At 24.1% G+C, this 11,427-nt stretch overlaps 1 long non-coding RNA gene across 1 annotated transcript; it reads right to left on the bottom strand.

The window, feature by feature from the left end:
• Positions 1–1,401: 1,401 nt before the first annotated feature.
• Positions 1,402–3,331, bottom strand: LOC111207767. Its single transcript, XR_002660029.2, has 2 exons — positions 2,468–3,331; positions 1,402–2,293 (listed from the first exon to the last, which is right to left on the bottom strand). It is a non-coding gene; the product is annotated as an uncharacterized LOC111207767 (long non-coding RNA).
• Between the last annotated feature and the right edge of the window lie 8,096 nt (positions 3,332–11,427).

Genomic DNA, 11,427 nt, shown 5'->3' with positions numbered 1-11,427 from the left:
CGGGTTTAAATTTTTACAAACCATTGAATTTTTATAAACAATTGAATCTTATACTTGTTTTTCATTGTCTGTTCTCTTTCTTTATTGTTTGTCTGGTAGGATTTTCTCATGTCCAGCGTAAAGTGTGTGAGAGTTCGTGTAGAAATCTCAAAGATATATATCACACATAGATGATGTAGAGAAAGATATTTCGATGCTTGGATTGACTTTTAGTACCTTGATGCATTTGTCAGTATTTGGATTAAAGGCATACAATGCCTGCTAGTGAAGCTTTTACCAAGTGTATCTTAGAGATTTCGCAGAGCAAGTGGTGTTTGTGTGAAATATGCTTTTATGATTCGAGGGAAAATGTGATGAATACATATATGTGGGACAGAACTTAGGTAAATTCACCCCACACTTTAGGACAAATCAAAATGGCACATAGATTATTAATTAAAAAACATTAAATTAAATAAAAAATAGCTACAAAAAATAAAAAAGCTAATTTTAACGACGCTAACGCTTCCAGCTAAACCCTAAACCCTAAATCTTAAATTCTAAACCCTATACCCTAAATTCTAAACCCAAATCCAAACCCCTAAACCCAAACTCTATACCCTAAACCTTAATCCTAGACCCTAAACCCAAACGCTAATTTTAACGACGCTAACGCTTCCAGCTTTTTATTTTTTGTACCTATTTTATATTTAATTTAATGTTTTTTAATTAATAATAAATATGTCACTTTGATTGGTCATAAAATAGTGGGGTGAATTTAAAGGTTCACATATGTGGACCCATGTAACAGAAAGAGTTATTAACACAGATGGTCACTTTCTTACTTTTTATTACATTCAAGATCACATTATGCTACTAACACACTTTTCAGTGGTTGAAGACTCATTTCTCCCTAGAAAAGCAAAACCACAAATGGGCATTTAAGTAAAATGACATTTGTTTCTGGTTAGACTGGTTAGATAAATTAAATATTTCTGGTTCGGTTGGTTGAAATAAAAAACATTAAACGTCTTCTTATCCTTGGTTTTTTCTCCACAACATCTGAAGCTCGTGCACACCACCATGACTACGCCACTGTGGTCTCTCGAAGGTCACCTTGTCGGATTCTCTTGGCAACGTCTTCACCTGAACACAAGCAACCCAGATTCAAGCTTCTTTCGCAGTATCTCTTCCTTCTCTGCCGCAGCTCTTCCATGTTCGTCTCAGTATGTGCTCTGCAATTTGTCGTCGCTGCGACCTGAGCTCTCGCCGCTGAAACGTCCCCTCTTCTCCTGCTGGAAATCGGTTACATAAGCTTCTTTTCTCGGTTGTATATGAGAGGCAGATTGATGTGAGAAAGACATGAACATTTTGTCCCTTTGTAAGTTCATGTCACAATCTGTGTGATTTCATATAGTTTTAGGTTTTCTTTTGTTAATCCCAAAAGTATTATAGTTTACAAGTGGATTTAGGTCTGATCATTTTTGTAATCAGATTCATTGGGTTGTGATTTATAAACATAAGATTTTCAGAATTTGGGTTGATCATGATCATAAACATATGATCAAATTTTCATTTTCAGATACAATGAACTATCTTTTTGTTTAAGAATCATCTTGTTTCAGAATCAATTTATGGATTTATCTGATATTTTGTAAGATTTTTAGAACATGTACACTTCATATGATGTTTATGTGTACATCAACTTATATGATATCCATGTGTACACCACTTTTATGATGTGCACATCAATTTTATAAGATATCCATGTGTAGACAACCTTTATATGATATCCATATGTACATCATTCATTTATAAATATCCACTACATCACTAAAATGCATAAGCTTTTATAAACGAATGTTGTGAAAACAAACACAAAAAGATTAATAAATTAAATCAACATGTATATAATTTTGTAATTCAAAGATACAAAGATGACACATTAAAATTAAGTACACATGTACAATGAGTCTGATGTACACATTGATCAGTAACACTTGATGGGTAGCCTACATGAGCTAGTCTGTAGACTTGGAACAGGAGATAGGAATCTTATCTTCTACATGTAATGAAATCTCACAACCCCTCCAACAAAACCGTACAAGAGATACAAACAATTCTAACTCGATATGAGATCCAGAGATGTCACTGTCCACATGAACATCAGTTCACTTGTACACACCTGATAATTCTCAACACACACTTGCAACTTTGATGATTTACACAAGTCAAAAAACATTTTTATCTCTAAAATCTCAAGGTCATACAAAAGGAAGAAAGCTTTTGTTGGTTCAAAGCATGAAAATTCTACCTGTCAATGAGGTAAATGAAACCTAATAAGAAAGTGATGATTCCAGACTTGTGTCAATAAGTCGCTATGGAAGCATAGCCAATTACTAAAACAAGAAGAAGTGGAAGCTGGAGGTGAAGCCAAATGATATGTTATAGACGATAACACATGAAGCTGGGAAAGGGATGTGTTTACCGAGTCGACTCGAGACGATTCCCCATATGAAGGAGACATGGATTGTGGCGACTAAGCAGAGGAGGAAAACAAATATGACGACAGTAGCGACGAATAAAGCAGCTACTGAATTCATGTCCATCAGATTCCATTCTTGCTGAAACGAAAATTTTGAAATTTGGATTCAAATCACTAGGACTGAGTCACCACTGTAATTTGGATTCGCCGATGGGACTGTGAACAACGAGAATACACGGGGGCCAAAGTGTTATGAGCCGTAACATTTGCATCGAGTAGCAGCTTCTTTTTTTTTTGGACTGAACACAGCTCATCTTCCTTCCTTCATTCTTCTCCGTAATCAAGAATTTATCTATGCTTTCTCAATTTGAATCTGGAGAATGAGATATGAGAGAGGAGAGAGTTGAAATTAAATTTTAAAATACAAATAATCTGTTTCCTCACAATCGACCATTCGTTTCCTATCTGCATTAATTTGATTTCTTTTAATTGAGTCAACTCGGTAATTGGAGGCAGCTATAGAAGATTCACTTTGGTTCTGGTTTTAGGCGACTAAAAAATAATATAGATGAAGAGAGAGAAATATAAAGTGAAAAATGGAAATACGTTGTCTTTTAAATGATAAAGAAGAAGAGAAGAATAAGGAAGTAAATGGGGACCACCACATGGTTTTGTTTTAGTTAGAAAAAATAACGAAATTGAACAAAGAGTTATGAAAAAGTGTGTTGGTAGAACAAAGTGACCCATGGTGTAATTAATAAGTGTAAATGTGTCCTATTATGTAAATGTTTCTTAACAGAAATTCAACAAGGTTCATAATGTTGATTGGAGACATAATTAAGCTCCATTGACATATCGGGTATAAGTTCTCTGCTACGTTGTTTGGCTTGTGATGATCGCTTGTGATGATCGCTTGTGATGATCGCTCATGTATACACGCTTGTGATGTTCTCTGCTACGTTGTTTTATATATATTTTTTGTTCTAATTTTCTTGCTTTTATATCAAATAATATTGTAGTTGTTTAATGTAATATTTATGTCTTATATTGTATATTTACTTATTATTTAGTTTAGTATTCATTTCCAGATAGATGTTTAATGTTGTTTTTCTATTTCTTATATTGTACATATATTTTTTTTTGTCATTTATTGTATATAACCTTATTATATTTTTTCTTATATTCTATATTTACTTATCTAATATTACGATAGATGGTTAATATAATATTTTTATTTTTTATATTGTATATTTACTTATTATTTATTTTAAAATACATTTTCAGATAGATGTTTAATTTAGTTTTTTCATTTTTATATTGTATATTTACTTATTTTTTATTTTTATTATTTTGTATATTTAGTTTTTCTAAATTTATTGCTTTTATATCAAATGATAATATTATGATATATGTTTAATGTAATATTTTTATTACTTATATAGTATAGTTACTTATTATTTATTTGTTTTTGCATTGTATATTTATTATTCTAATATAATGTAATATTTCTATTTCTTATATTGTATATTTACTTATTATTTAGTTTTTCCTATATTGTATATTTACTAACAAAAATATTTGGAAATAATACAAATGTAAAACTATATATTTTTCAGATAGATGTTTAATGCAGTTTTTTCATTTCTTATTGTATATTTACTTATTATTTATTTTTCTTATATTGTATATTTACTTGTTCTATTTTTTTTGGTTTTATATCAAATGGATATATTATAATAGATGTTTGATGTAATATTTCTACTTCTTATATTGTATATTTACTTATCATTTATTTACAATACATTTTTTAGATAGATGTTTAGTGTAGTTTTCTATTTCTTATATTGTATATTACTAATTATTTATTTTTTTATTCTAATATAATGAATTAATGATAGATGTTTAATGTGATAGTTTTATTTCTTATATTCTATATTTACTTATTATTTATTTTACAATATAGTTTTAGATAGATTTTTAATTTTGTTTTTCCATTATTCATGTTTACCACCAATAAAGAGAAATTTTCAAAAAATAACTTCTTCATTAAGAGGCAAAAGATTTTTATATTCTTGTTCTTCATATATATAATAAATAATTATTTAAATAAATAAATATATATATATATATATATATATAATTATGCTTTTGAATTATACTTTTTCAAATTTGAACATTTTTTTATAAATTATTTTTTTATTTTTTCGATTTATGTTTTTCAAAATTTCTTTTTGAAAATCAAAATTATTTTTGAAACTATTTTTTAATTTTTAATATTTTTTAAGTATTTATTTATATATTTATTAGAATCCTAAATTTCACATTCCAAAAACCCTAACCAACCCCTAAATTTTAAACTTAAGGGGAGGGGGGGGGGGGTTATTGGGAGTTAAATTTTGAAGGAATTTTAAAATTTAGAGATTTTATTATTATTGGTTTATGAATTCTTAAAATCTTATTAGAATCCTTTGTTATTGGTTTGTGGACTTTTAAATTCTATGGAAATCCTATGTTATTCAAAAAGTTTAGTTTTTATTGACTTTGTAATTCTATGAAACTCTTTTGTTATTGGGACACAAATTATCTTTAGTTTTACTCATAACACTCAACTTTACAAATATCACGTATAGTCATACGATTCTCAAAATCTATGTAACAAAAACACAAAAACACAAACACAACAAGATTTTTTTTACATCTTTATTGTCAAGTCAAAGATAATTGTAAAAAGAAAACTAAAGATAAAAGAAATTATTAAAAATAACAATTTTAAAAAAAAAATCTTTCATGAAATGTAACTATTTGATATTAAAATAAATTCATGAGAAAATTCATAGGTTGATCTTAAAAACTTTAGAACAAAAATCAAACAAGACAAATCAAAATGTCAAAATATTAAAAAACCAAAATTATTATTTAATTTTCAAACAGTTCTATTTTATGAAAGAATTTTTTTTAAAAAAAAAAATAATAGAAAGATAAGTTTGGAAAGAAAAGTATATATGAAAATCTATAATAACCAATGACAATTTATACAATACTTGGGGTAAGAATTCATCAAATCTACTTAACTTTTAAAAATCTATCAACTCTTAGAATTTTCAAACTCCACACAAATTCTATTTCCTATAGGCCCCCCTAAGTCTAGATTAGTTAACATGAAAAGTGATAAGTGTAAACATGAAAAGTGGTATTATGAATGTGGTATTTTTGGCAAATTTCCTTACTTTTTTTCTTATATTGTATATTTATTTATTCTAACTTTTTGTGTGTGTTTTTTTTAAATGATAATATTACGTTAGATGTTTAGTGTAATATTTCTACTTATTGTATATATATTTACTTATTTTTTATTTTTTATATTTTATATTTACTTATTCTAATTTTACGAAAGATGTTAATTATAATATTTCTATTTCATATATTGTATATTTAATTATTATTTATTTTCCTATTTTTCAGAGAGATGTTTAATTTAGTTTTTTTTATTTCTTAATTGTATATTTACTTATTGTTTATTTTTTCTTATAATTTATATTTACTTATTCTAATTTGTTTGCTTTTATATCAAATGTTAATATTATTATAGATGTTTAATATAATATTTCTATTTCTTCTATTGTATTCTTGTTTTTCTTATATTGCATTTCTACTTATAAAAAATATATGGAAATAATAAAATTGTCAAACTTTACATTTTTCACATAGATGTTTATTGTAGTTTTTCATTACTTATATTGTATATTTAAGAGAAAAAGACAAAAATAGCACTAAATCAAGTTTTTGTTCCCAAACTAGCACTCAAGGTCAAAAGTCACAAAAATAGCACTTAATGTTTTATCAAAAGTCACAAACTTAGGGTTTAGAGTTAAAGGGTGGAGTTTAGGATTTAGGGTTTAGGGTTTAGGGTTTAGAGTTTAGGGTTTAGATTTTAGGGTTTAGGGTTTAGGGTTTAGAGTTTAGGGTTTAGGGTTTAGAGTTTAGGGTTTAGGGTTTATGGTTTAGGGTTTAGGGTTTAGAATTTAGGGTTTAGGGTTTAGAGTTTAGGGTTTAGGGTTTAGAGTTGAGAAATGAGGTTTTGGGGATAAGATTTCAAATTTTGAAAAATAAAAAAATTAAAATTTTCAAAGGATAAACTTAAAAAGGTGCTATTTTGGTCATTTTAGTTTTTGAGTGCTATTTTTGTGATATAAACTTAGAAATGTGCTATTTTGGAGATTTGCCCTATATTTAATTATTATTTATTTTTTCTTATACTGTATATTAACTTATTCTAACTTTTTTTTGCTTTTATATCAAATTGTAATATTATAATATATGTTTAATGAAATATTTCTATTTTTATATTGTGTATTTACTTATTATTTATTTTATTATACATTTTCAATAGATGTTTAATGTAGTTTTTTCTATTTTTTATATTGTATATTTATTTATTTTTCATTTTTATTATATATTTTATGTTTACTTATTCTAATATTATAATAGATTTTTACGTAATATTTTTATTTATTATATTGAATATTTACTTATTATTTATTTTACTATACATTTTCAGATAGATGTTTAATTTAGTTTTTATATTTTTTATATTGTATATTTACTTATTTTTTATTTTTATTATATTGTATATTTGCTTATTCTCTTTTTTGCTTTTATATCAAATGATAATGTTACGTTAGATGTTTAATGAAATATTTTTATTTCTTGTACTGTATATTTACTTATTTTTTATTTTTTCTTTTATTGTATATTTACTTAATTTACTATAGATTTTTTCAGATAGATGTTTAATTTTGTTTTTTTTTCTCATTTCTTAATTGTATATTTTTTTTTTCATTTCTAATGTAATATTTTTGTTTCTTATATTTCATATTTACTTTTTTTATCTATTTTACCTTATATTGTATATTTATTTTTTAATCTATTTTACCTTATATTGTAGATTTACTTATTATTATTTTATTCTATATTTTTCAGATAAATGTTTAAATTAGTTTTTTTTTAATTCTTAATTGTATATTTAGTTATTGTTTTTTTTTTCTTATATTGTATATTTACTTTTTCTTATTTTCTTGTTTTTATATCAAATGATAATATTATGATAGATGTTTGATGTAATATTTTTATTTCCTATATTGTATATTTATTTATTATCTATTTTACCTTATATTGTATATTTACTATTTTTTTTGTTTTTTGTTCTTTTTTAATAATAATGCTACGTGGCTTCTTTTGGCATAATGATTTTATGCTGATGTGAGCCTCAAATAGTCTTTTTATTAGTATAGACTAGGGATTAACCCGGGCTACGCCCGAGATTTTTATTTTTTTTCTAATTTAAGTTGTGAAATTATTTATATTTAGGTTATGATATATATTTATATAAATGTTAAGATGCATGTCATAATTAAAATTTATTTTTAAATTTTAACACGTTAAATTAACATATTTTTTACTATTTAAATATTTTTTTGTAATTTTGTTGGCTATCTAGTTATCATATTTAGCAAAACTATCTGTTGAGTGTTGGAATAAATGTTTTAGATATTTAATTAAACTGCAAAGTATTTTCGGATCGACCACATGCTCAACAATCGATCGATCCGTAAAAAGATGGTCGATCTCCTTGGCCAGGTAAGTACAATTTTAGCAAAAATATCTTTGATTTTCAAATATTAAGTATATAACTATTTTTTTGAATATTTTTTTTGAATTATATTTTTTGATTAAATTATTGTATTATAATGTTTATGTAAATATTTTTTGTGATGTTTGAATTTGTGCTGTTAGTATACTTAACCTAGATGATATTGAAGTTTAACAATTTATTTTTTTCTGGAAATAGAAAATAGTGATATATCAAAACGTATCTAATACTTGTTAAATGATAGTATAATGTAAATTACATCTATTATTTGAAAATAACCATTTGTTGTTTTTATTTTTTTTTAAATCAGAAATTATTTTTATTTAAAAACATTATTCATATATAATATAATAGTTTAAGTTTGGAAGATTAATCTATATATATAAATTATGTATATTTTTTAAAAAATAATTTAAGATATTATATATTAAGTAACTGAATAAAAGCTGAATTTCTTATCTTGAAAATGAAATATTTATATTTTTGTCTTCATGTTATACTCACCAATCTAGCATTGATATTTATAACTCAGTATGTTTTTTAAAAAACTTAGTTTTAAGTAATAAACGAATTTAATAAATTAAATTCATCACCTATAATGTTCTGTAAACTATATTTGAAAATTCTTTAAAATTATATTTAACCATAATATTACTATTATTTAATTTAAGTTATTTTAAGTATAATATATGCTAAACCAACTTAAATTATATTTACAATAGGACCATCCTAAACCGGTTAATAAACCAAAAACAATACTAAACCAACATGAGCCAATACCTGATTCGGCGAGGAAATAAGTGTTTCGGGATAAACGCTTAAATGGTTATTAGGTGTAATGGTTTGATCATGAAAGAGTAATATGAATATTAACAATAAAATTATGGATTAGATTAATTTAAATTTGTAAGAATACCTTTGAATCTATGAAAAGCAATTCAATTCCCATGAATAAGTTTGGCTTTTGGAAGTTGCGGGTTTCCCAACAATGAATCCACCTAACAAAAAGTTCGTTGTTATAAAAACTCTCCTTCAAGGTCATTAAAGATTTTTGGAACGGCAAGAGTTGATGGTGGAACCATTTTTTTGCTCGAGTGCTTTGAAGTTTTACTTAATAGTGTGAAATTGAAGTTGATGGAATAATGAATTTTATAGGGACTTTCTTGATGTAAAACTATACATTTTTATTTATTTTTGTTTAATGTGGTATTTCCATTTTTATATAATTTACTACCATTTTAAGATAGATGTACATTTTAAGATAGATGTTTAAATCTTAATGTACTTTTTCCATTTTTAAAAATGTTTAATTCCATTTCTTATATTTTTTATTTACGTAATATCAATATTTATATTTTATATTTTAAAATAGATATTTAAATCTTAATGTATTTTTTCCATTTTTTTTAAATTGTGTATTTATTTATATTATATATTTTACATTTTAAGATAGATGTTTAATGCTTAATGAACTTTTTCCATTTTAAAAAAAATTGTGTATTTACTTATTATTATATATATAATTCATATATTATATATTTACATTATTTACTTATTATTTATATTCTTGTATATGTATTTTCATTTCTTGTACTTTTATTTACTTAATATCTCTATGTTACATTTTAAGATAGATGTTTAAATCTTAATGTACATTTTTCATTTTCTTTAAATTGTATATTTCCATTTGTTATACTTTCTATTTACGTAATATCTATATTTTAAGTTTTAAGATATATTTTTAAATCTTAATGCAATTTTCCATTTTTAAATTGCGTATTTACTTATATTATATATTTACTTATTATTTATTTTTCTTTATATTGTGTATTTCTATTTCTTATACTTTCTATTTACTAATAATTTTATATTTTAAGATAGATTTACATTTTAAGATAGATGTTTAAATACTAATGTACTTTTTCCATTTTATTAAATTGTGTATTTCCTTTTCTTATACTTTCTATTTGCGTAATATCTATATTTTACATTTTAAGATAGATGTTTAAATATTAATATACTTTTTCCACTGTTTTTAAGTTGTGTATTTCTTTTTCTTATACTTTCTATTTACTTAATATCTATATTTTACATTTTAAGATAGATGTTTAATATTTAATGTACTTTTTCCATATTTTAAAAATTGTGCATTTACTTATTATTGTATATATAATTCATATATTTATATATTTATAATATTTACTTATTATTTATTTTTCTATATATTGAGTATTTCTCTTTCTTATACTTTATATTTAGTTAATATCTATATTTTATATTTTAAGATAAATGTTTAAATCTTAATGTTTTTTTTTTCCATTTTCAATGTAAAGCGGCAATGTTTAATAGAAGAACTTGGACAAATAGTCAAATAGTTATATTTATGTTTTTTTTTCTTTTTTTATAAATGGTAGTGTTACATTATGGAGATAAGCCATTTTTTTTAGTGAAAAATGGTAATTTTACATATGTTTAATGTAGTTTTTCCATTTTTTTTATGTTGTATGTTTACATATTTTTGCTATTTTTTTTTAAAGTGAAAAATGGTAATTTTACATATGTTTAATGTAGTTTTTCTATTTTTTATGCTGTATGTTTACATATTATTTATAATTTTCGAAAATTAGTAATATTAAAATGTAAAACTATATTTTATGTCATGTGTCATCTTTCGGGAGAATTTTTTCGCTGATGTGGACGCTCTATGGAGCCTCAAAACGTCCCTTTTATTAGTATAGCCATTTTTTTTATGTTGTATGTTTACATATTTTTGCTATTTTTTTTAAAGTGAAAAATGGTAATTTTACATATGTTTAATGTAGTTTTTCTATTTTTTTATGCTGTATGTTTACATATTATTTATAATTTTCGAAAATTAGTAATACTAAAATGTAAAACTATATTTTATGTCACGTGTCATCTTTCGGGAGAATTTTTTCGCTGATGTGGACGCTCTATGGAACCTCAAAAGGTCCCTTTTATTAGTATAGATTCCAATTAGTGATAATGTATTTTTAATTGACAACTTTATTGTTTATGAAATTCAATAATTAGACTAAGTTTTGATGACGAAAATTGTATTTGATTTACATGAGAAAATAATATGCCGCTGAACATAACTTTCATGTGATGGTATTTCAGTGAGTTCTTCTGTAAGTATAACTTTTGAATATATATACTTACATAGTTTTAAATTTATTACCACCTTATGTATATATACATATTCTTTTTAGGTTTTCGACAACTATGACTCAAATGCATATCCACTGAGAAATGTTTTGCAAATGCAATATAACCAATTAAATTACCAATA

This window comes from Brassica napus, chromosome C7 (assembly GCF_020379485.1).
Source record: "Brassica napus cultivar Da-Ae chromosome C7, Da-Ae, whole genome shotgun sequence".
Classification (NCBI taxonomy): domain Eukaryota; kingdom Viridiplantae; phylum Streptophyta; class Magnoliopsida; order Brassicales; family Brassicaceae; genus Brassica; species Brassica napus.
Note: the sequence above shows the minus strand (reverse complement) of the source record. Positions and strands in the feature narration are given on the sequence as shown.